This window comes from Emydura macquarii, unplaced genomic scaffold, assembly GCF_026122565.2.
Source record: "Emydura macquarii macquarii isolate MOO-44397 ecotype Brisbane River unplaced genomic scaffold, CSIRO-AGI_Emac_v2 contig_2863, whole genome shotgun sequence".
Lineage (NCBI taxonomy): Eukaryota > Metazoa > Chordata > Testudines > Chelidae > Emydura > Emydura macquarii.
In genome coordinates, this window is record NW_027133000.1 from 5,319,187 (window position 1) to 5,341,451 (window position 22,265).

The following is a 22,265-nucleotide window of genomic DNA, read 5'->3' on the forward strand; positions in this document are numbered from 1 at the left end:
GATTTTAATAGGACTGACTTTATTTCCTTGATGAACCAAGGCCAAAGGCAGGAGATAATTGAGTCTGTGTGGACACAGTTCTTCAGTTCTTATGTAAATTGAGGCTTAGGTCGAGGACAAGAAACCATAACTTGTATTTCATTTGTTGTAACTGTGGTGCAATTAGAACTGAGCCAAGAGGATACTTGTCAAATGTAGCCCTCAACCATAACTGGGAGACAATTAGAGGCAAAGAGTCAAAACTGGGTTTCATTTATCTCAGTGTAAATCTGAAGTAAATCAAACATTGGTGGATTTAGGGCTCAGTCCTGCTAGGTACTGAGCACTCTGACCCCAGTCCAGCAAAGTATTCCCATTGAAGTATCCATGTGCTTAAAGTTAAGCACATATGTAAGTGCTGTGTTGGACCAAAGTGCTCAGTACCTGGCTGAACTGAGCTTTAATTCTAGAGTGACACTGGAGTAAATGAAAGCAAAATTCAACTCAAATTTAAAAACAAATATTGTCCTCAGAAGAAGATGTCCATTGCAACATAAATGGTCTTAGCATCCTTCCTGTTGCTAAAAATGTGATGTATTAAAGGAAAACTGCATTGATTAGTTACGATACCTTAGCACCAGTATTCAGTGCATATTTAATATGTAATAACAATACATAGTATGGGAAACAGTGGATAGGGCATAAAACTGGCAGTAATACAGCATATAATTAAATTGTTTTAAATGAAACAGTTCTTAGAAATTGACAATGTTTTCATAGTTTTATAGCTTTGCGTGATGTTTATTAACAGCTTTCATTTTCCTAAATTTCCCCAGCTAGAAGTCACATCTTATGATGCAGTTCAAGACACAGGAAATGCCACTCATTTATGAAATGCACGGAGAATCATAGAATATTGGGGTTGGAAGGGATCTCAGGAAGTCATCTTGTCCAATCCCATGCTCAAAGCAGGACCAATGCCAACTGCCCAAGAAGGCACAAACTTTCAAGAAAGGTAAATTTATATACATATTAAGGTTAAGCACTTGCAGTACAATAACTTTAAAAGTCTTTTCCCACCATTCAAATAGGGAAAAGTATTTCCTGTGTCCTGTAACCCTTACTCATATGTGTAGTCTACGTATGATGTGAGTAAGGCTTGCAGGTCCAGAGTCTATGCCAACAGATTATCAAAATGAGAGTTTCTTCATCATTGAATTACTATATTTCATTATATTCAAGACATATTTTTCTTTTTCTTTCTTAATTTCATGTAGGGATTGGGATATATTTGGAGTTTACCTTTAAAAAAAAATCCAGTCCCTCTGTTCAGTCTCACTATCCTCTCTAAGTTTAAAAGTATTCCTACCAGATTCTGTAACAAATGGTATTAAGTTGCCATCCATTTATTATAATTTTACTTTTCATAAAGACAAATAAATGTGTTTCCAGACCAGCTGCTCTCTCCAGTTTCCTTAGCAAACCACTCATAGGTCAAGCCATTCAGCAGAAAATATATACAGCACTGGGGAAACAAAAAAAATGGAAAAAAAAAACCAAAAAAAAAAACAGTTTAACTATGTAAACAGCTGTTAGGAAAGCAACAAAAATGTTATTTTATGTTATTTTACTCAGTAGGAACTGTAATACCCAATTGTTTTGTTTTTCATGTTGTGCCATCAGTTCTCTAGCTTCAATATTTTTTGGTATGTGACTGTTTAGTTCATGGAGTTTTGGGCATTTCTCAAGTTGACTGCATTTAACAGATGTTCATTTTAGAAGAGTTCCTTAGCAATATAAATTATAGTAGATTAAATTGCTCATTTAAGGGTTTGACAAAGTCACTCTCAGAAAATGCCCTGGTATGTGCAGCAGAGAAAGCGAGTACAAAAAAGTGCATGGGGCTCTCAGAAAAAAGTTCTCTTCCCATGTTTTAGAAAGCGACTCTGTCATATAAAAGTTATGCCTGCTGTTAAAGTGGTTAAACCAGCTGCATCCCATGTGCTGTAAATGCTCTTGTCTCTTATTTCTCCTGTTCAATTATTATGTCTATAAATTGCAGTAGGCCACCTGTGCAATGCACTCATCCAGAATAGCCCCAGAGGAAGCATTAACATATCAAGCCTCATAAAGCACAAATCCTTAAATGTAAAAACTGACACTTTCATCCTACCTCAGACTACGTCTATATAGACATTAAACCTGAAAGGAATGGAGAACATTTTGCTATATAATTTAAGGGCCCAATCCTTCCATTAACATCAATGGGAAAGCTCTCATTGATTTTATTGGGAACAGGATAAAGCCATAAAAGCATAATCTCAGTTTAAATATTTTAGAATTCTATTCTGATTTCACTTATTCCCTCTATATATCAGGTTCTGCTGCAGTTGAAAAACTGGTGAGAGGCTGCTCTCTCATTTACATTAACCATGCTGGCATGCTATCTTTAGAAATGTTATCCCAATCTAAGGAAATTTAATAACATATCTCCAGGGAAGAGTGATGGGGTAGAAGTGATATGGCCAGCACTGGCTGGAGGAAGGTGCCCAGATTAACAAAACAACTAGTTGTGTTCTTTTTTTTGCCATTTCCCACTGTAGCAGTCCCATTTTGAGGGTATTTTGAGAGTGATTATCTGTGTCTTGACATGCAATTATCTTCAAGGACTCATGAAGGATGGGTGAGGTCCCAGAGGACTGGAGAAGAGCGAAAAATAGTACCTGTCTTTAAAAAGAGGAACAAAGAGGACCTAGAAAGTTATAGACCATTTGGCCTAACTTTGATTCCTGGAAAGACACTGGAACAAATTATTAAACAAAAAGTTTGAATCACCTAGAGGATAATAGAGTAATAAATAACAGCCAACATGAATTTGACCAGATCAAATCATGCCAAACCAAACTAATTTCCTTCTTTGAAGGGTTTCTGGTCTAGTGGATGCACTGAAGTAGTCGACAAGATATATATTGATTTTAGTAAGGTTTCTGACACAGACCCACATAATATTCTCATAAGCAAATGAGGGAAATGTGGGCTAGATGAAATTACTATAAGGAGAGACAGCATAACAGGTTGATAAATCATACCAAAGAGTAGTTATCAATGGTTTCTTGTCAAACTGGGAGAAAGTATCAAAAGTAGTCCAACACTGGTCTGTCCTGAGTCTGGTACTATTCAAGTTTTTCATTAATAACTTGGATAATGGAGTTGAGAGTATGTTTAGAAAGTTTGTAGATGACACTAAATTGGGAGTTGTTGCAAGTACTTTGGCAGACAGGATTAGTATTCAAAAAGACCCTGAAAAATTGGAGAATTGGCTTGAAATCAACTTGATGAAATTCAGTAAAGACAAGTACAAAGTACTTTACTTGGGCAGGAAATATCAAATGCACAAATACAAAAATGGGGAATAACTGGCTAGACAGTAGTAGTGTTGAAAAGGATCTTGGGGTTATAGTTGATCATAAATTCAATATGAGTCAACAATGCAATGCATCTGTGAAAAAAACTAATATAATTCTGGGGTGTATTAACAGAAGTGTCGCATGAGAGGTAATTGTCCTGCTCTACACAACATTGGTAAAGCCTTCGCTGGAGTATTGTGTCCAGTATTGGATACCACACTTTAAGAAAAACGTGGAGAAATTGGAGGGAGTCCCAAAGATAGCAACAAAAACGGTAAAAGGTTTAGAGAATCTGACCAACAAGGAAAGGTTAAAAAGATTGAGTATGTTTAGTCTTGAGAAAAAAAGGGACATAAGTCTTCAAATATGTTAGGGACAGTTTTAGACAGGACAGTTGTTCACCATGTCCATTGAAGGTAGGACAAAAAATAATGGGCTAAATTAGCAGCAAGGGAGATTTAGATTAGATATTAGGAAAAACTTTCTGACTATAAAGCTAGGTAAGTACTGGAATAAATTACCAAGAGAGATTGTGTAATCCTCATGATTAGAGGTTTTTAAGAACAGATTAGGCATACACCTGTCAGGAATGGTGTAGGTATACTTGATCTTGGGTCAGTGCAGGGGGATGGACTCGATGACCTCTCAGGGTCCCTTCCAGTCCTACATTTCTATTATTTCTATGCCAAAAAAGAGGACATGTTTCTCCAGTTCTGTGCTGAGCCACTTGTCACTGTAAGTGCAAAGATGTGAACTTCCCAGGTATTAGAATCTGTAGTGCTGAACTGAATAGAGAGAGACTAGATTGAGTCTATACATTTCCAATCAATCTAACCAATTCTTGAGCCCTTAGACTGTGAGCTCCTTGGAGTAGGAATCATCCTCTTTGAATGTTTGGAAAACACCTAGCATGTATTGGGCACTACTGTAAATAAATAGTAGCCATGTAATGGGGACTGCATCTTAGTGCTCTTGGCAAAGGCTGTGTATAGCTTTGCTCTGTTTCCCTACACTTCCAGATGTAAAATCAATATTTTAAATACACTTTCAGCCAAGTTCTGCATGCAGGCCAATGCACAGTTGTATATTCTGATGCACTCTGATCAGAAGAATACTACTACATGCAGCAATACTAAGATTTGTGAAAAATTAGATCTAGATACAAAATCTGAGTTTCAGGCCCATCTTTATAGAAAACACAAGGTCAGAAAGGAAATGCTCTGAACTATAATAGCAAGGTCAACCTTGCTTCATGAAAAATTAGACTACCGTTAAAATGAAGCACATTCTTCTAGATACAAAATGTATTGTTTGTTTTTTCCTCATTTTTTGTCTGATACTGCCATTTAATGATAATGTGAAGAATTTGCACATTATATACTTTCAATTTAGTAAGAGCGTTATTATCTTTCTCTTTTCTTTTTGCCGTGGAACCTGCTCTATGTTGTTGCTGTGTTGTTTCTGTGGAAAAACTGGGAACTTCAATTATGAATCTTGCAGAAGTTGTCACTGCTGGGGCTTCCAGTATAAGGAGATTCAGGTGTATGTACTCATCATTAGGGATTATGTTGCCCCACTCACCTCTAGTCAGTTCCTGAGCAGTTGTAGTGCTGTTTTCTCACAATGCTGTATTATGAGAGCAAGTGCATCCTGCCTTCTGAGAACTTAGAGATTGCCCTTATCGGTGATTCCCAAAGACTTTCAGAAGTAGGGGAAAAGTCTCCTCTACCACTGAAGATGTCTCCTGCTAACCAATAGGGCTTCTGGAAGCTGATTGTTCAATTACCATCAGCCCTGGTCTGCAAAACTAAGAACACAAACCCATCTTGGTTTTGGGTTGGGTCAGGTTTCTAATCAAATCATTTGCAGAGCTTTTACCTCATCATCAAGAACTGTCAGTCTGACATCTTTCACTAGCACTGTATTGACTTTTTTTAAAAACTACATTTACAGCCATTTCAGAAAGTTTGGCAATTTGCCTCAGAACTTCACAAACAATACCCTGCTTTATTTCTCTATTGTCTAACTGCTTAATTTTTTTAAATTCCCTAGCTCTGTCTGTAAGACAGTTCCAAACATATCCACACACTGCAAATGTTTTCCTTTCCCTCACTGCAGCATATCAGACCCTGTGACCTTCTATTCCTAGAAGGAAAAGCAATGCCAAATTGCCTCCAACGCTTCATTATGATTATATATTGGTCTTGTGTGGCTTGATTTTTCTTTGGCTTCTCCCATCCCTCCTTCATTTCTAGTTTACTAGCAACATATACCTTTCTATAATATGCCAGTATTCTCTGAAGAAAATATATTTTTCATCAACTAAGATAATTTTTGGTTGATGCTAACATTTTTCTTTTCCATTGAAAAAGTATGTCTAGTATATTACTAGGAGCACAAAGTAAAGGTCAAAAGAGTAAAGGCTGGTCTAGGAACAGCAGTCAAATGGAAATAACAAGAATGTAAAAATGGAAATAGAGTCTGAAAACTATATCAGAAGATTGCATGATCTTAGGCTTTGATCCTTCGAACACTGACATATGCTTAACTCTATTCACATTAGTAGTCCCACTGACTTCAGAGCCTTATCTTGTAATTTCTTTGGGACAGAAACTGCATATTTACACGTGTTTGTACAGCATTTAGCACAATGGAGCCTTATCCTGATTGGGGCCTCTTGGTGCTATAGTAATAATATATCAAAGAAGAAGAATTTTATTAGACTTGCCTATTTGTCGCTATATTCAGCAAAAATGTGACTCTCCAGCTGTCAGTTCTGTATATGTTGATGATGAGGCCAGAAAATAATCTTTGGGCAGCTTGGAAACCTTTTCTGAGCATCGTGCATTTCTCAATTCTTACTTGATACTTGGACACTACTTATTCTTCAGTTTCCTACTGCCCGATGGGCAAAATCTCCCTAACTGGGTCTAGAAAACCACCTCCATAATATTGATTCGTTCTAGTCAATAAGAATACTGGGGAATAAGGCCCTGATTCAGCAAGGCATATAAGTATGTGGTTGAGTTCCACTGATATCAGTGCACATGCTTAAATATTTTGCTGAATCTGCTTATATGTGAGTACTAATGCCTGTAGGTTGGATACGTCTCTGCTCACACCCTAAGTCACTCCTGTGGGCCACCAGAGTTTTGATTTTCCCCTTGAATTCTGCCCAGACTACTATAATCCTCCTTTTTATCTGCCTAATTTATCATTCCTTATGCTTCAGGGAATAAATAAATTACCATCTGTGGTAAGGAAATAATGTATCCTAGGATATCGTATTGCACAGTTAGCAGTTGCCTAGGACATGACCTCCACCACTGACATCAGTGGAATTTCATCACTGATTCAATAAGTGGAGAATCCAGTCCATAATATTAACTGTATAGTATTATTTTGGCTAATCTAGTTTAGGCAACTGTGAAAGAACTGTCCTTTTAGTCTGTTAATTCCTATGGCTCTATATTTGTCCATTTTCATTTTATTGATCATTTTGGCTGGTGCTCTCAGAATTTACCCTCCATAGTCTCACAACTCACATGGCCTCATCAGCACTTTGGTCTGCTACTGTTCCACCTTTTCTTTTCTATTTCAAAATATATATACAACAAAGTACGTTTCTAAAAATATGCTGTAGTTCAAACACAATTTATTGGACACACTGGATGAAGTCCTATGATCTGTTATGCTGGAGATGAGATTAAGATGACCACAATGGTCCCTTCTTTTCCTTAAAATAGTTTAAAGTTACTTTATTCTTCATGAGATCAAAAATATGTGAACAGAGACATTTTGTGTAATAACAACTTCCTGTTAACTTGCTGCTGAAGCAGCCTGAGTTAATAGATACCTCAGTTTTGGCTTCAAAGATTATTTAGCTCAGGAAAGAATTAGCATTGCATAAATGGAAAATATCTTTAAGTTATCCTCTAAATAGTGAAACAAAATGTCAGTGAATTTCTTTTTATGTTTTATATTGACAGTGTCATAAAATATGTCATAATTCAGAATGATGGTAACTACCATTAGTAGATTCTGAAGACTCTTTGAAAACTGGAGTGACAGAAATGGGATAAAATTCTATAGTACAAAATACAAGGTCATGCACTTAGGGTCTAATAATAATAATTTCCTCTGCAAGCTGGGCACTCATCAGACAGAGGAGGTGAAAGACTTGGGCATGTGGGTCGATCACAAGATAATTCTGAGCCACAATGTGATATAGCTGTGAAAAAGGCAAATAAATTCTACAATATATTAGCCAAGACATTTCCAGTAGAGATGGACAACTATTAATGACCTAGTACAAGGCACTAGAAAGACCTAATCTGGAATATCGTCAACAATCCTAGTCACTCACATTCAAGAAAGCTGAATTTAAACTGGTACAGATACAGAGAAGAGCTACTAGGATGATCAGGGGAATGAAGGGCCTATCTTCTAAGAGGAGATTGGAAGAACTCAGCTTGTATAGTCTATCAAAAAGAAGGTTGGGAGGGGATATGATTGCCCTATAAATTCGTTAAGGAGGTAAAATACCAGGGAGGTTAAAGACTGTTTAAGATAAAGAGCAATGTTGGCACAAGAAAAAATGGATATAAACCTGCCAAGGACAAATTCAGGCTAGAAATTAGAAGGGGTCATCAGAGGGGTGACATTCTGGAACAGGCTCCCAATAATAGTTGGGGGGAGGGAGAGCCCAAACAACTTAATTACTTTTAAGAGAGAGCTGGACAAATTTGAGTTAGATTGCAAAATGGGGTTGCTTGTGATCATAGGGGGCAGGGTTCAACAGCTCTGGGACTCACTTCAGATTTATGTCTTATGTTGCTAAAAGCTCATGCTTCAAGATTTCAGCCAGCCACCCGAAGAGGTCAGGAAGAGAATTCTCCCTCTCCCACCAGTGTATTCTGGGACTTTTTTAATCTCCCTCTTCTGAAGCATTAGGGATGGCCACAGCTGGAAGTAGTACATTAGATGGGAAGGGTCAAATCTTTGAAGTGGCACCAAGCATTCTCTCTCTATGGTGCTTGGCTGTCTGATTCTTTTTCATATGCTCAGGTCCTAACAGATCGCCATTTGTGGGGTCAGGAAGGAATTTTCCCTGCAGATCAGATCGGCAGTTATCTTCGGAGGTGAGGGGGAGTTGCACCATGTGGGTGTGGGTCACTTGCAAGGATTATCTGCCATTAACACTGCCATTGCTTGTGTTGTTGGCCTGTGATACATAGGAGTTCAGACTACATGATCTGGTGGTCCCTTCTCCCCTTAAACTCTATGACTCTAAATTGTAATAGTAATGTAAAGATTTTAATTCAGGCCACATTTCACAGCTTATTCATAGATGTAACTGCAGTCACTGGAGTCAGTGGTTACTGACCTCTGCAATATGGGAGGGTAGCAGTAGAGCTGTTTGAAAATGGCCAAGAATTTTTGTAAAATATTTTGCCATTCCTCTCCCCCTCAGTTTTTTGTTGAAAATTTTACATTCAGAATATTTGTATTGTCTCTAGGGTTCTCTTTTGTTACACTGATCCATGCCATGTGACTGGGGCTCAAGAATAAAGATCAGTTTTTTACAAGCACTCTTGTGTGCCATACCTTTATTACAATGGTGGAAAATAACTTGTACCTGATGAACTTTTTATGTTGCCCGAATAGGCAAAAGGAATGGAGAAAGAAACCATTCTGTAGTTGCCAGTGGATGACAAATGCTCATATGGAGTGTAAAATAATACTCCAAAACCTAAATCCATAAACATCCATAAGTCTATCAATGACTTTGCATTACATACAGTACATTCTGATAAATGCTAATATTCGACTTTTTTAGAATGGTGGCTTTGGTTACAACATAGTGAGAGGAGAATGGGTATGGCACAGTAGGGCCTTGGATTTCATTAAAAAAAACCTATGTTGCATTCCTTATTCTGCCATTGATGTCTTGGATGACTCACTTCATCATTTCTGTGCCTCTGTTTCCCAGTGCCTTTGACTCTCTTGTCTGTAATCTCTTTGTGGCTGGGACTAACTCTTACCATGTGTTTGCAGAGTGCCTAGCACAATGGGTTCCTGGTCTTGTTTGGGGCCTGTAGGCACTACTCTCATGAAAGAAATAATAACCCATTTAGTTTCTGAGCCTAATCAGAAAATTCTCATTGGTGCAATTCCCAAAGATTAAATTTGGTTGGAAAAGAACTCCTTATTACCCTTGGATAGAAAATCACTTGAATAAACCCTTCTGTTCACTTTACATTCAGACTTTCATACCTAGTTCAGTATCTGCTGACCCTTTGTATTGTCTACAAAACAGAGGTTTAACTATCAAGTCCAAATTCATCAATGCCCTCTTATTCTACATATTCAGTCATTTTTTCACCAAGATTTAGAACTCAAATCAGGCAAAATTCTACATATTGCCTGGAAACTGCTTTGTAAGCTATTAACGGTAAAACCACTTGAATTTGATCTTGTAATGTCAGTACAGGTCGATGGCATTATTTTTAAGCAGCTACTGTTGCAAAGCAAAGGTTTAGTATATGTTAGAAAGATGTGTATATAAATACAATGTGCATGTAAATACATGTATTCTGAGGAGGGAACATGTAAAGAATATTTGGCCCTCATTTAATTAGCCTAAAGAAAAGGGGCATTGTGTTCTCATTTACTGTATTTGTTCTTTCCGTGAATTGTGCACTTGTTTTCTTCAGAAGATTTTCCTGTTTTGGAGCTGGTGGGGGGAAATAAGAAAAAGAGTGGGGGACTGTCAAGATGACCTTGATGGTTATATCTTAATAGCATGTGCAGTCCTATACAATGGCAGTATTCTTTGGATCAGTTCTATTCTGTTCGTTTGATTAAAGGATATAGCAAGACATCAGCTTGTCACACTTTCTTGTACCCACTGAACTGCTATTGTACTACAAACTTTCATCCTTTGTTGGTGATTGCTTTGTTGGTGTTGGGCATTGTACACATGGATGAAAGCTGCTTTCCTTCCATTTCCCTAGCCCACAGAAATGGGAAATCAGATAATGTGATATTAAAAACACATCTGATAAAGGGGCTCAATTTGCAAGAGTGCTAATCACATTTACAGCTTGGTGTCTCTAAGGCTGTGGCATTATTCCCAGCATTGCCAGTGATGTCAGGAATCACAACTATGTGAGATGCACTTTTCTGTGATCTCGGCACAAGGCAAAAGGAAGGGGGTTGGCAATTGTTCTTCAGTGTAATTAGCCACTGAAGGAGAATCATGAAGTCACCGGGCACACTTAAGCAGCTAGCCATCATGAAGCTGTGCTATGAGATCTGGAAAGTCTAGCATGGATACCCACCTTTGTCAGCAGATGCTATTTTGGACTTTGCTGCCGAAGGAGATACCATACGCAAATATTTATTGGAGAAGAGTTTCATGAAATAAATTATGGCCTACTTCATGAGACTGAAATAATGGTATGGCTGTGGCAGCAAGAGAAAACCAAATATGTTTGCCCACCACTTTGAAACAAAACATGAGCTACCTGCTTAGAGCATATACACGCTGCAGGCAACCATTTCTCGGCAGCTGCACCAGCGGTTGTTTAGAAAGAGCAGTGAGCAGAAGACAAAAAGAGAGAGATTCAAACAAACCTGAATGGACTTATCCTTTTGGTAATGGACCACTGCATGGATCCCAAATCTGTAGCTTGTTTATTACATTTGAGTGGATAATAATATAGATAACTTTCAATTAAAATATTAAATGAAAGGTACGAATCTGGTCCTGCTTACAAGAGTAACCCCACTGAAATCGATGAAATTGCACAAGTGTAAAACAGGTGTGAGAAGAGACCCAGGCCCTATCTTTAAATATCTCTCTGCCTTTGTCCTTTGGTGCATTTTTGTAATGAATCCAAAGAAGGTATTTTATCTTTCTTACCTCTTCTGGAGCAACAGGTAGTTAATATACATGAAAAGATTCCATTGTTTATTTCAGTATTGTGGAGGAGCTGATTCATGTAAGTTTGCTAATATTGTGCATTTATTTGCATGTCCAACCATCCCGGGCTGCACAACCTCCAAACTTCAAATGCTAGATCCAGTTCCAAATTGTAAGGGTTGGGCCAGTGTCTAGTTTCAAATTAACCTGAGTGAACTAATTCATGGTTTCACATTTAAATCATGTACAATTCTTAGTTCTTCATTATTTTGATACTTTTAAGTTTCACCTTATTTAGTATCAACTGCGGCCTCAATATTGCAAAGAGTATATACATTCTTAACTTTATGCTTTGAGACCAGTCCCATTCATGACAGAGGGCCTATGATCTCTGTTTTGAAGTCAAACACATGCCCAAGTTTTTATACAGAATCAGATCCTGAGTTTTTTGGTTTGTTCAAACTTGAGTGAAATTCTGTCACAAGCCTCTCAGAGCAAAACCAAAAATAATTTCAGAAAATCCATTGTGATCTGTATGCTGATTTTTGACCAGCTTTATGGATGAGCTAAGAAGCACTTTCAATTATTATTTAGTGAGCCACAAAGCCTCAAAATTAAGATCCAAACCTGGGTTCAGATTTCCAATACCCTCAGTGTTGGGGGTTAATTGGATCTAGGATTTGTCTTGGACCTGACTTGGTAACAAATTTCATATTTTTCAACTGTTGAATAGCACAGTTCCTCTTTGATTTTCCTGTAACTTACTTAAAAATTGTATAGTCACATTTTCATTAGGTGTTAGCAGTAGTTTTTTATAAGCAATATATATAAAATACTTTTTGAAGTAATATGTTCTCTCTCTGTTTCAGTGCCCATTACCTGGTATTGATTTGCTCAGCTATGTCCCCTGCACTGCAATAGAACTACAGGTTAGTGAGAAGAACTCCTTGTTGTGAGGAAGATTAAAGAAAATAATTACATTTCTTAATAAGTCATTGTAAACACAGAGCTGTCCCTCCATGACCTCTTGCTGCTCTGTTACACATGTGCATGGAGCAGATGCTTGAGACAAAAATATTTGTAGCAGACTACACCTGCCATTTCCATCATATAGCAGCAGCTCTACAGCAAGCAGTAAATCTGTCAGTGGGTCCTAGCACTGAATGGCACCAGTGGTTTCATAGCCAGCCACTCTGAGGTGAGCGTCACAACTATTTCTTTCCCCCTGAATTGACATCAATGCTCTACAAAGAAAACTGATTCCAACTGCTTTCCTTTAGTTCACCCACACTGCCAGCATATCGTGTAGTGAACAAATAATGCTTTTATTTTCTTTGTCACTCTGGGTGACCAGTTTTTATACAATCAGATTTGAAAAAAAAAACCTCGCTACAAGTTCTGTGCTACGGTCAATATTTCCATACACATGAGATTTTCAGACACTTTTCTGGACTTTGTTCATACTCTGAAGAAACCAATGAGTAAATTAGATGATCTCTTAATAATCATGTGCAAAGACTGTTTTTAAAAAACCAAGAGCTTGGTCTCCATCCAGTCAGGAGTGCTACAAAGGCAAGACTCATTATGTCTTCAATAGGCTAGTCCCCTCCAGCTGAAAAATGTCCAAGCATCTCTCCAATCAAGCAAATTGCTACGTTTGCTATCAATGTAAAAAATGGGAGGAAATCTATTGTTTTTTTGTGCAATAATCCACAGCACAGTGTGTGCAGATGTCACCATGCCATGAAGCCGAAGACTGAATGCCAGCACTACTCAAGAAACACCAACATTCCAGCTTACTATTTACTACTTACTTATTAAATATTAATTTAATTTACTCGCTTTTCCTGTTTGTTTTTTCTCTCTTATCTTCCATTTCTCCCAATGATATCACATATTGCTTTTCTTCCATGGTCAGCAGGGTAATTTGCTTTTATTTACTATTTCTTAAAGGTAAATCTATGAAAAGTACCATGTGACTTCTATTTCAGCATTTTTTTAAAAAAAGGACTTGATTTGTGTTTACCCTGTGCAAGCTCAAAGGTGCTGAAAGCTCAAAGCTTTAAAGTGGGCATAAATGTAATTTACACTCATATTAATGACCCTTTAAATTGCAAGAATAGAGCATAAAGGGCCTTCATATAACCGGGAATTCAGACATAAGTGAATTTATGTAACAGTCTATGCTGGCAGCTCTGACGTCCCTGTTGTTATCCATAGAACAGATAAAGCAATACAGGCAGCAAATGTCCCTGTAATGCCCCAACACTGTGGCTCAGTGTGATTGGAGGGACCATCTCTAGAGATATATCTTCACTGTATGATTAATCCAGGTGATTGGCACCCACTCTGAGTACTCAGGTTAGTCTAGCCTGGCTGCAGGCTTTCCCACAGCATTGCCTTAGCAGAATTACTGTGTCCTCGCTGTTTCTACGTTGTGCGTGCCTGGGCAATATATCATGGTTTTTTGTGCTGAGATGCTCTAGGTTCTTCTTCAAGTAGTATCTCTGTGGGTGCTCCACTTCAAGTGTGCTTGTGCTATGTGCTTTTGATCGCAGATTATTGATAACAGTGCCCGTGCAGACTGTGCATCCACCTTACACAGCCTTGACACTATATAGGACTGTGCGGGCAAACTGCCCTCAGTTTCTTCACAGCCACATTTGGCTTAAGATGGAGTCTGCAACCTGTGTCTGATCTCTAATATTTAGCATTTACTTAGAGTGTTTGTTTCTAGTTACTTACCTTTCAGTGCTTATAACGTAATGGTTTTTTTTTCTTTCTTTTTTCTCTCAAAATATTTTTTTTAAATTTTTTATTCTTAGATATAGTTAAATAGTTGTTAAGAATTTCCCCTTTTTTGGGATTGTCTTTTTTGAGTATTTTGTTCAGGAATGCTAGGCTCCCCTGGATTCAAGAGGTACCTCTCCTGCTAAGCAGCTATTCCTAACAGTGACAGACATTCCCAATGCCTCCACTGTTTGAGTGGTACTTATATCCCCATTAAGTGCAAGATCAGCACGTCCTTCAAGAATAGATTAAAAAAAATAGGGAGATCTAGTTTAAATTCTTAATAATGGAGCAAATGTTATGTCCATCTTCTGATCCAAGGGCGGAGGACCTCCTTTATATCTCCTAGAACTGCTAGTGCTCTGTCAACATCAAGATCTTGGTCACAGAAGACCACTAGAGAGGTAGGTGGTACTGTGACAATCAGTACACCTAAGGTTCCAAAGTCCTCATCTACATCTGTCTCCAAACATAAGGAGGTAAGGAGTATATCTCCAAGCAGCTCTTGGTCACTGGCATACAAGAAGGCTATAGAGATCTCAGGTCCCAAGGAGAATTCCATGCAGGCTCTGAGTCGTGTCAATACTGCAGAGGCAAAGAAGAAAAGTCAGTTTAAGACAGACTCTGTACCAAGTTTGGGTACCTGGATCCAGACCATCAGAGACATGGTTGAAAGGATTTATAAGCCCCTTCCCTGAATAATACTCAGTACTGACATCAAGAAAGTCAATGGTACCAAAGACCACTAGGCATCCTGCAGCACCAAGGGAATTGGAGCTGACTCATTCCCAGGCCAAGCACTCAGTGCTGACTACATCAGTACTGAAGCCATCTTCCACAACTCCTGTCCTGGGCCATCTTTACCATCAGTACTGCAAAAGTTCAGTACCCTAAGGACCTGATTGCCTCTTTGGAGCTGCAGTCTCCACTATTATTGAATGCTGGGGGTTTGTCAGTGTCAAGACACTCTCTGTCACTGACCCCTTTGTCACCTAGAGACCCATACACACCCTTGTATACTTTGCAAACTGAACAGCCTCCAGGTCCCCTTCCCTCAGAGTATGTTGAAGAGGTCTCTTCAGATTCTCAGATTTGGGTGCAAAGTTCCCCTGTTTATTCTAGAACACATCATTCTCTCCCCCACACTGATTTTTTGCAAGAGGATAGATCTGAAATGACACCAGCATGTAAAGAAAACAGATTGATACCTCCAGCTTTGCCTTTTGACCCCCTCTCTGTGGCCTTGCTGGGATCTGTGGGCATTCTGTCACCAACAATTCACTATGAGGTCTTCACACCATTGGAGGGAACAGAGAAGGGTCCTTTCTCCTCCTCCACCAGCTATACCTGAGGAAAAGACCTTTGAGGAGCAAGAGGCAAGGGCAAACAAGGGAGGTGATAGCTTTTATGAATATTTCCTCATTACCTGATGAAGATGTCCTGCCTCCACCACCTTCTGTGGCAGATGACTTCAGACAGTTTCAGGAATTGATGAAGTGAGTTGCTGACATACTTCAGACTCCATTAGAAGAGGCTCAGGAGTCCCAGTATACATTCCTAGGTATTTTACATACCTTGTCATTGATGAGAATTGCTATTCCAGTGAATGAAGCTCTTATGGAACTCACTAAGGCTGTCTGGCAAACCCCAACTACAACTCTACCTACCTGCAAAAAGAGATAAAATGTATGTTCTGGCCAGTTGTGAATGAGAAGGGGGGTGTCGGTGCAGGGCCTCCTGCCTAGTGGTCACAGTTCAATGTGGTGGTAATCCTGCATAGCGGTCACAGTTCAGTTGGCAGCAATCCCACCCAGTGGCCTCAGTACAGTTGGTGGCAGGTCAAAAATGGCAGCACTCCCACCCAATGGCAACAGTTCAAACATGATGGTAGTCCTGCCTAGTGGTCATTGCTCCAGCATAAGTAGCAGAACTTAGGCCCACCTTACTCTACTTGGTTCCGATCTTGGGCTCTGTGAGCTGCCTCAGCTGCTCACCTGGCTCTCTACGATGTTCAGCCTTCTGTCAGATTCCCTGGGCCACTTCCTATTCCAGTCCATGTCTCATCTGGCTGCTGCCAAACTCTTGGGAATGTTGTCTTTGTGGTTCCCTGCCGCCGGGTGCTGGGTCTCCTGCTTGCTGGCCCGATGCAGGAACTCCCCGGTCATGTCCCCCTCCTAGACTAAGGTGACTGGCTGCCTTTTAAACCTTTCTTCCAGTTCAAGAATGCTCAACAAGGGTGTAGGGGTGGGACCTCCTTAGCTCATAATTGTTCCTTAACCCACTCATGGCCAATGAGGGGTCTATATACCCCGTCACACCAGCAAATTGGAGTTTCTATTCCCTCACCCAGCACCAAACTACCTAGTAGTGGAGACTATTAATGAATGAGGCAGGCGACATAGCTCAAAGTTCACCCCATGAAGTAAGGACCATAAGAGACTCGGACATTTTGGGCCCAAATCCTATGCTTCAGCCACACTTCAGTTCAGTATAGCAAACCATCAGGCACTCATGGCCAAATACGACTACTTCAATTATAACAAATTTAATTTCTTTATTGACCATCTGCCAGAGGAACATTGTGACCAGTTTAAAGCCATTATTCAAGTGGAACAGCTTTTAGCAAAGACATCACTCCAGGCCTCCTGAGATGTGGCAGATACTGCAGCACAGTCTACATTCACCACAGTGGTCATGAGAAGAGTGACTGAGCTGCAGATGTCAGGCTTTCCAAGAGAGGTCAGTGAAGGCCTCTCCTTTGATAGTAGCAATGGATGCTTGTCTACACACTTTGTAGGACTCAAGAGCCAAGCTGAGATCCCCTGGAATTTATACTCCTGTAAGTAAAAGGAGATTTAGTAGATCTCAGACAGCATAAAGAGCACACCCCACCCCATATTCAGCCTTTCCTAGGCCCTCTGAACCCCTGATACTCCAGAAAGAAACCTCCATCAGCTACAACTTCCCAGCCATTCTTGTCCTCCAAATAATCATTTTGATGGCTTGGTTTGGAGTCTCAACCATCCAGTCGAGAGGATTTTACAGCTGTAACATCTTACCCTTCTCCTTCCTTTTGGATGCCGCCTCTCCCATTTTCAGGTTGCATGGGAGCATATAACATCAGATAAATGAGTTTCATAAGCCATAACATCTAGTTGCACTATTCATTTCAAAGCTATCCCTTCTACAATTCCCCCTTCCCATCCCGCTTCAGGGACACCTCTCACAATAAATTATTAGAACAAGAGGTGACCTCACTTCTACATTTAGGAGTAGTAGAACCAATTCCCTGTGTAACATAGGGGAAGGGGATTCAATTCAAAGTACTTCCTGATCCCCAAAAAGAATGGAGAGTGGAGACCAATTTTAGACCTCAGGTCCCTAAACAGATTTGTAATACAGCAAAAATTCAAGGTGGTGACCCTGGCAGCAATCATTCCTTCATTAGAATGAGGAGACTGGCTCATGTCTCAACCTACAAGATGCATATTTAATTTTCATCCATCGCACAAGAGGTTTCTTCATTTCTGAATCAATAACAAACACTACCAATCCAAGTTGCTTTCTTTTGGGCTATCTTTGGCACCAAGGGTGTTCTCAAAGATTCTGCCAGTAGTTGCCACCCACTTACATCATTTGTACATCATTACAACATAGACGGTTGGCTGATAAATGGCAGATTATATCAGGATATTTTGGAGTCAGTAAAGATCACGTGTTCTCTGTTTCACAGCCCAGCCCTTCAGATCGACCTCATAAATATGTTTTGACCTCACTACAGTGTCTAGACTTCATAGGAACCTCCCTGGATGCAATAACAGGCAGAGCATAGCTCCCTTCCACCAGATTTCTTGCACCAGCAAATATCATCTCAAGGATTCAGATCAGTCTTCAGGTTACAGTAAGAGATTGCATTCAATTGCTGGTACACATGTCACCACGTATGTCTGTAGTACAGCATGCCAGGTTACATCTCCGAGGTCTACAGGGATGGCTTTGAATGGTTTACAAACCCAGCAAACAGTCTTGGTAGGTTATTGTCTGTTCCCCAATGGGTTCTACACTCACTCAACTGGTGGAAAGACCTGACCAAGACCTGTGCAGGTCAGATTCCCCCTATCATAGTGATAACATCAGACACTTGCTTTTGGGATGGGGACACAGGTAGGACCTCATAAGGTGCAAGGTAAATGGTCCCTACAAGAGCAGCTTCTCCACATAAACCTTTTGAAACTGAAAATGGTCAAAAATGCTACTCTTTCTACCTCTAATCGGATTGAAATCAGTAAAGATAATGACAGACAATGTGTCATGTATTATATCAACCATCAGGGGAGGAGCATGTTCCCCATCTCTCGATGATGAAGCTATAAAATTCTGGAATTGGTGCCAACCAACCTCATAGTCATCTCATCTTCATACCTCCCAGGTTTTCAAAACACCATGTCAGACAAACTCAGCAGAAGTTTCTTTCTAAGTTACAAATGAGAATTAAACTCCAGAATCCTCCACATGATATTTTTAGGTTGGGGACTCCTAGAAGTCAATCTGTCTTCCACAGCAGCTAACGCAAAGTGCACCAGTTATTGCTCTAGATGGGGTCTCGATTCCCTATTTCTAGAAGTCACATTTCTTATCTCATAGACAAAAGGACTTCTCTGTGCATATCTACCAACACCATTACTGTTAAATGTTCTGAGCAAGATCAAATAAGATTGGGACAAGTCATACTGACTGTACCAACATGGCCAAGACACATCTGGTATCACTATTTGATCAGACTCAGCTCTCGTCCTTCATGGAAGCTTCCAATCAGGAAATTAAAAGGCAGAAAATTTAAAACTAATAAAAATAAATACTTTTCCACATAATGCACAATTAACATACAAAACTCCTTGCTGCAGTATATCATTAAGGACAAGAGCTAAGCACGATTTAAAAACACAATATTTATATGGATAACGTCTAGAGCTGTAGTAGTAAAGATTTTAAAAAAACAAACAAGAACAATTCGAAGAGCTTTGGCAATATATAACCCTTAAGACATAAGCCAAGCTCTATCAGAGGTTACGGGTAAACTTTTTATGGGAGCTGGTAACTACTTACTGCTCCTTCCTCAGAAGCATTTGTTATTGGCCACTGTTGGAGGTGGGACACAGGACTCTGATCTAGCATGGCAATTCTGAGCCTATGTTTTCCTGTACACTCAAGCATATGGTAGTTTTTACAGAAAAGGCATTTATAAAAATCATAATAAATCACTATGGACTGGATCTCTGCCAGCCACTTAGGGATTAAAGATGGGATTTTCAAAAGCACTCAGCGTTGGGCTAACTCTGCTCCCACTCAATTCAATGAACATTTGACATCAATGGGAACAGAATTAGGCCAATGCTGAACAATTTTGAAAGTCCCATCCTAAACTTTTAAATCTTCAATAATTAAAGTTTCCATTACTAAGTAACTGGCACTTAAAGTTTGTAATAGAGTGGAGACCATGGTCAATTCCTGACCTGCATTGGGTTTTTGGGAGGGCTTCCAAGAAGGCCCACCCCCAAATACAGGATAGTTGGTGGCCCAATATCATAAGAAGGTACAGGCCTACATGCAGTGACTATCAATGGAACTGTACTCTAGGGGCAAGAACTTCACCAGAATCCTTTTCAGCCAATTGCTAGGAAAAAGCCCAGTGCAGCTGGCAGCAACTACAACAGAGAGCAACCCATGCTGGTCTGCAGGGAAGGTTTTGGGCCACATACTATGCACCCTGGAAAACCTTTTTAGAATGCTGTGGTGAAGGGGATTACTCTTCTTGGCAGCTCTCCACAGAACTTAGAGGAGAGGTTGGATGAAAGCTAGCAGGTCTCTCTCTCTAAAGACACCTATTATAAGAGAAAGGGCATGGGGTGCAGAGGGTAGCATGACTGGGGGAAAGGGTGAGGAGATGTCTGTGATGGGTGAGGAAGAGGATGCTGAGTCTCTAGGGGGAAGCAAATTCCAGGAGGAATGGAAGGGCAGTGGGCCAGCAACAAGAGGCGGGAAGGAAATACTGTGTAAACGTTGTGGTGGTATTTCTTCCCATGTCCCCAGGTTGAGTAAAAAGCCTACTACATGATTCTGATTTGTATCCAAAACCAAGAGGGTGAGGTTATATTTGAACCCTCTCTCTCTCTCTCTCTCTCTCTCTCTCTCTCTCTCTCTCACACACACACACACACACACACACACACACACACACACACACACACACACACACACACACACACACACACACACACACACACACACACACACACACACACACACACACACACACACACACACACACACACACACACACACACACACACACACACACACACACACACACAAATTTAAAAAATCCAGAGTGGAAGTTCACAGTTAGGGTATCAAGCTAGGCCCATCACTAATAAGAACCAATGAGAGATAACAAAGTAAAGTAAACTTTTTGTATGAAACCCATCATCGTGCAAATAATTACATGCACATTTCATTCAGGAAGCTACATCTTAATCAAATAATACTGTGTATCCCCTTTGAAATGGTGCCTCTTCATTTTGCTTTGAAGTGTCAGACTGGAACCAGAAGAGCCCTTGTGTGATTCTCACTTGACCTGATCCCATCTGCTATCATCCAAAACTGACTGACTGGGTCATTTTCTTTCTCTGCACCTCTCTTCCCCTCCTCCTGTCCCCCAGTATTTTTAAGAGGAATGTTTATCCTGTGTGCCCTGACAGGGCAAAGAATGTCAACTGCTCCATGTAAACAACAATACCTCAAACATAAGATATTTGAAAAAATAACCAAAAAGATAATTTTCCTTTATTGGCTTCATTCATTTTGAAATGTATGATCAGAGTCAAAGTATTAATCTTCACCAAGGAAGCTCACTTCACAGCTGCTGATCTAAACTTAGAGTGTATCTCAGCCCTCTGTGAAAAAGCAAAACTGCTCTGATTGGATTAAAGGGCAAAGAAAGGGAATGTCATGTTACTCCTTTAGGCAGCAGCGATTCTCACAAGGAAGCTCAAATAACAAAAGGCAAGGAATCTGACCCAGCAAAAGCACGGCAGGCTCCAGCAGATTTTTTTCACCGGCTGTGGCAGCTACAATGAGGTCACTCTTGCCACACTGTATGGGGTGACTTCTCAATTTGTACTAAATCCCCTTTTTCTTCAGCAGAAGGCAGAAGGAGGTAGGTACTACAATGAGATGTTCACATCCTCCTGCTGAGACAAACCAATCAGTAGCACAGAAACACAAGCCAAAGCATTGAGTCTTCACTGTAAAGCTCCCTGTTAATACGTATCATCCCCTAAAATACTAAAGAAAAGTATTGACGCCAGTTTGCAACATTTATATCTTTGTGACACCAAATGTACAAAGAAGCCTCCTTTTCGCAATGTCTGTAGCCTCAGAGACCCCCAGTGAAAAATAGCATGTGATCTGACCATTAACTTTGGAATAAGATATCATTATTTCTTCAATGGCCTGTCTGTTACATTACTGAGTTTCACATGTCAAAAGAAGATTTCTTTGTCATCACTTCTATCTTGGCCTTGTCTCTGATAACAAAGCAGTTTTCTTTCTGCTTCAGACATTGTCACAAAGCAGAGAAAGGGTCAAAGCTCTAAGCTTCAGATCCAGATCCAACCTTTCCCAAGTGCAGGGGTGTTTGAATCGGAGGGTTCATGTCTATCATGAGCCACGAAGAGCTTGGAATCAGGATTTTATTAGCATTGTTGCTGATGATGCAAGGCAAAAAAGAATCCATGATCTGTTTCTACAGCAGTATTGACCCTGCTGGAAAACAATAGTAAAAATGTGTCTTTGATAGTTAACTAAGCAAACAGAAATCAAAGAAAACAGTGCCATTTTTACCAAGTTAATATTTTATTTATAAACACAGTTGTATAAAATTGTCTGTGCGTAAGGTAAGGAGTGTCTGAAATATTATGAGCCATGAAAACAGTGCTCAAACTAGAGATGATTGTAAACTAAATATTGGATTAAAAACACCCCTGAACTCTGTGGGTTTCAAAATTCAATTCCTTTGTGGTTTGAGCCCATCTTGCAGTTCATATTGAACAATGTAAATTCAAACACACAGCATCAGTGATTAGCAAGTATTAAAGATGGCT

The 22,265-nt window shown here is 39.7% G+C and overlaps 1 long non-coding RNA gene across 1 annotated transcript; it reads left to right on the forward strand.

Annotated features, from left to right (window-relative positions):
- The first annotated feature begins 820 nt into the window (after positions 1-820).
- On the forward strand, positions 821-13,107 carry LOC137166491 (uncharacterized). The gene is made up of 3 exons (XR_010923713.1): positions 821-994; positions 4,887-4,926; positions 12,183-13,107. It is a non-coding gene; the product is annotated as an uncharacterized lncRNA (long non-coding RNA).
- The last annotated feature ends 9,158 nt before the right edge of the window (positions 13,108-22,265 follow it).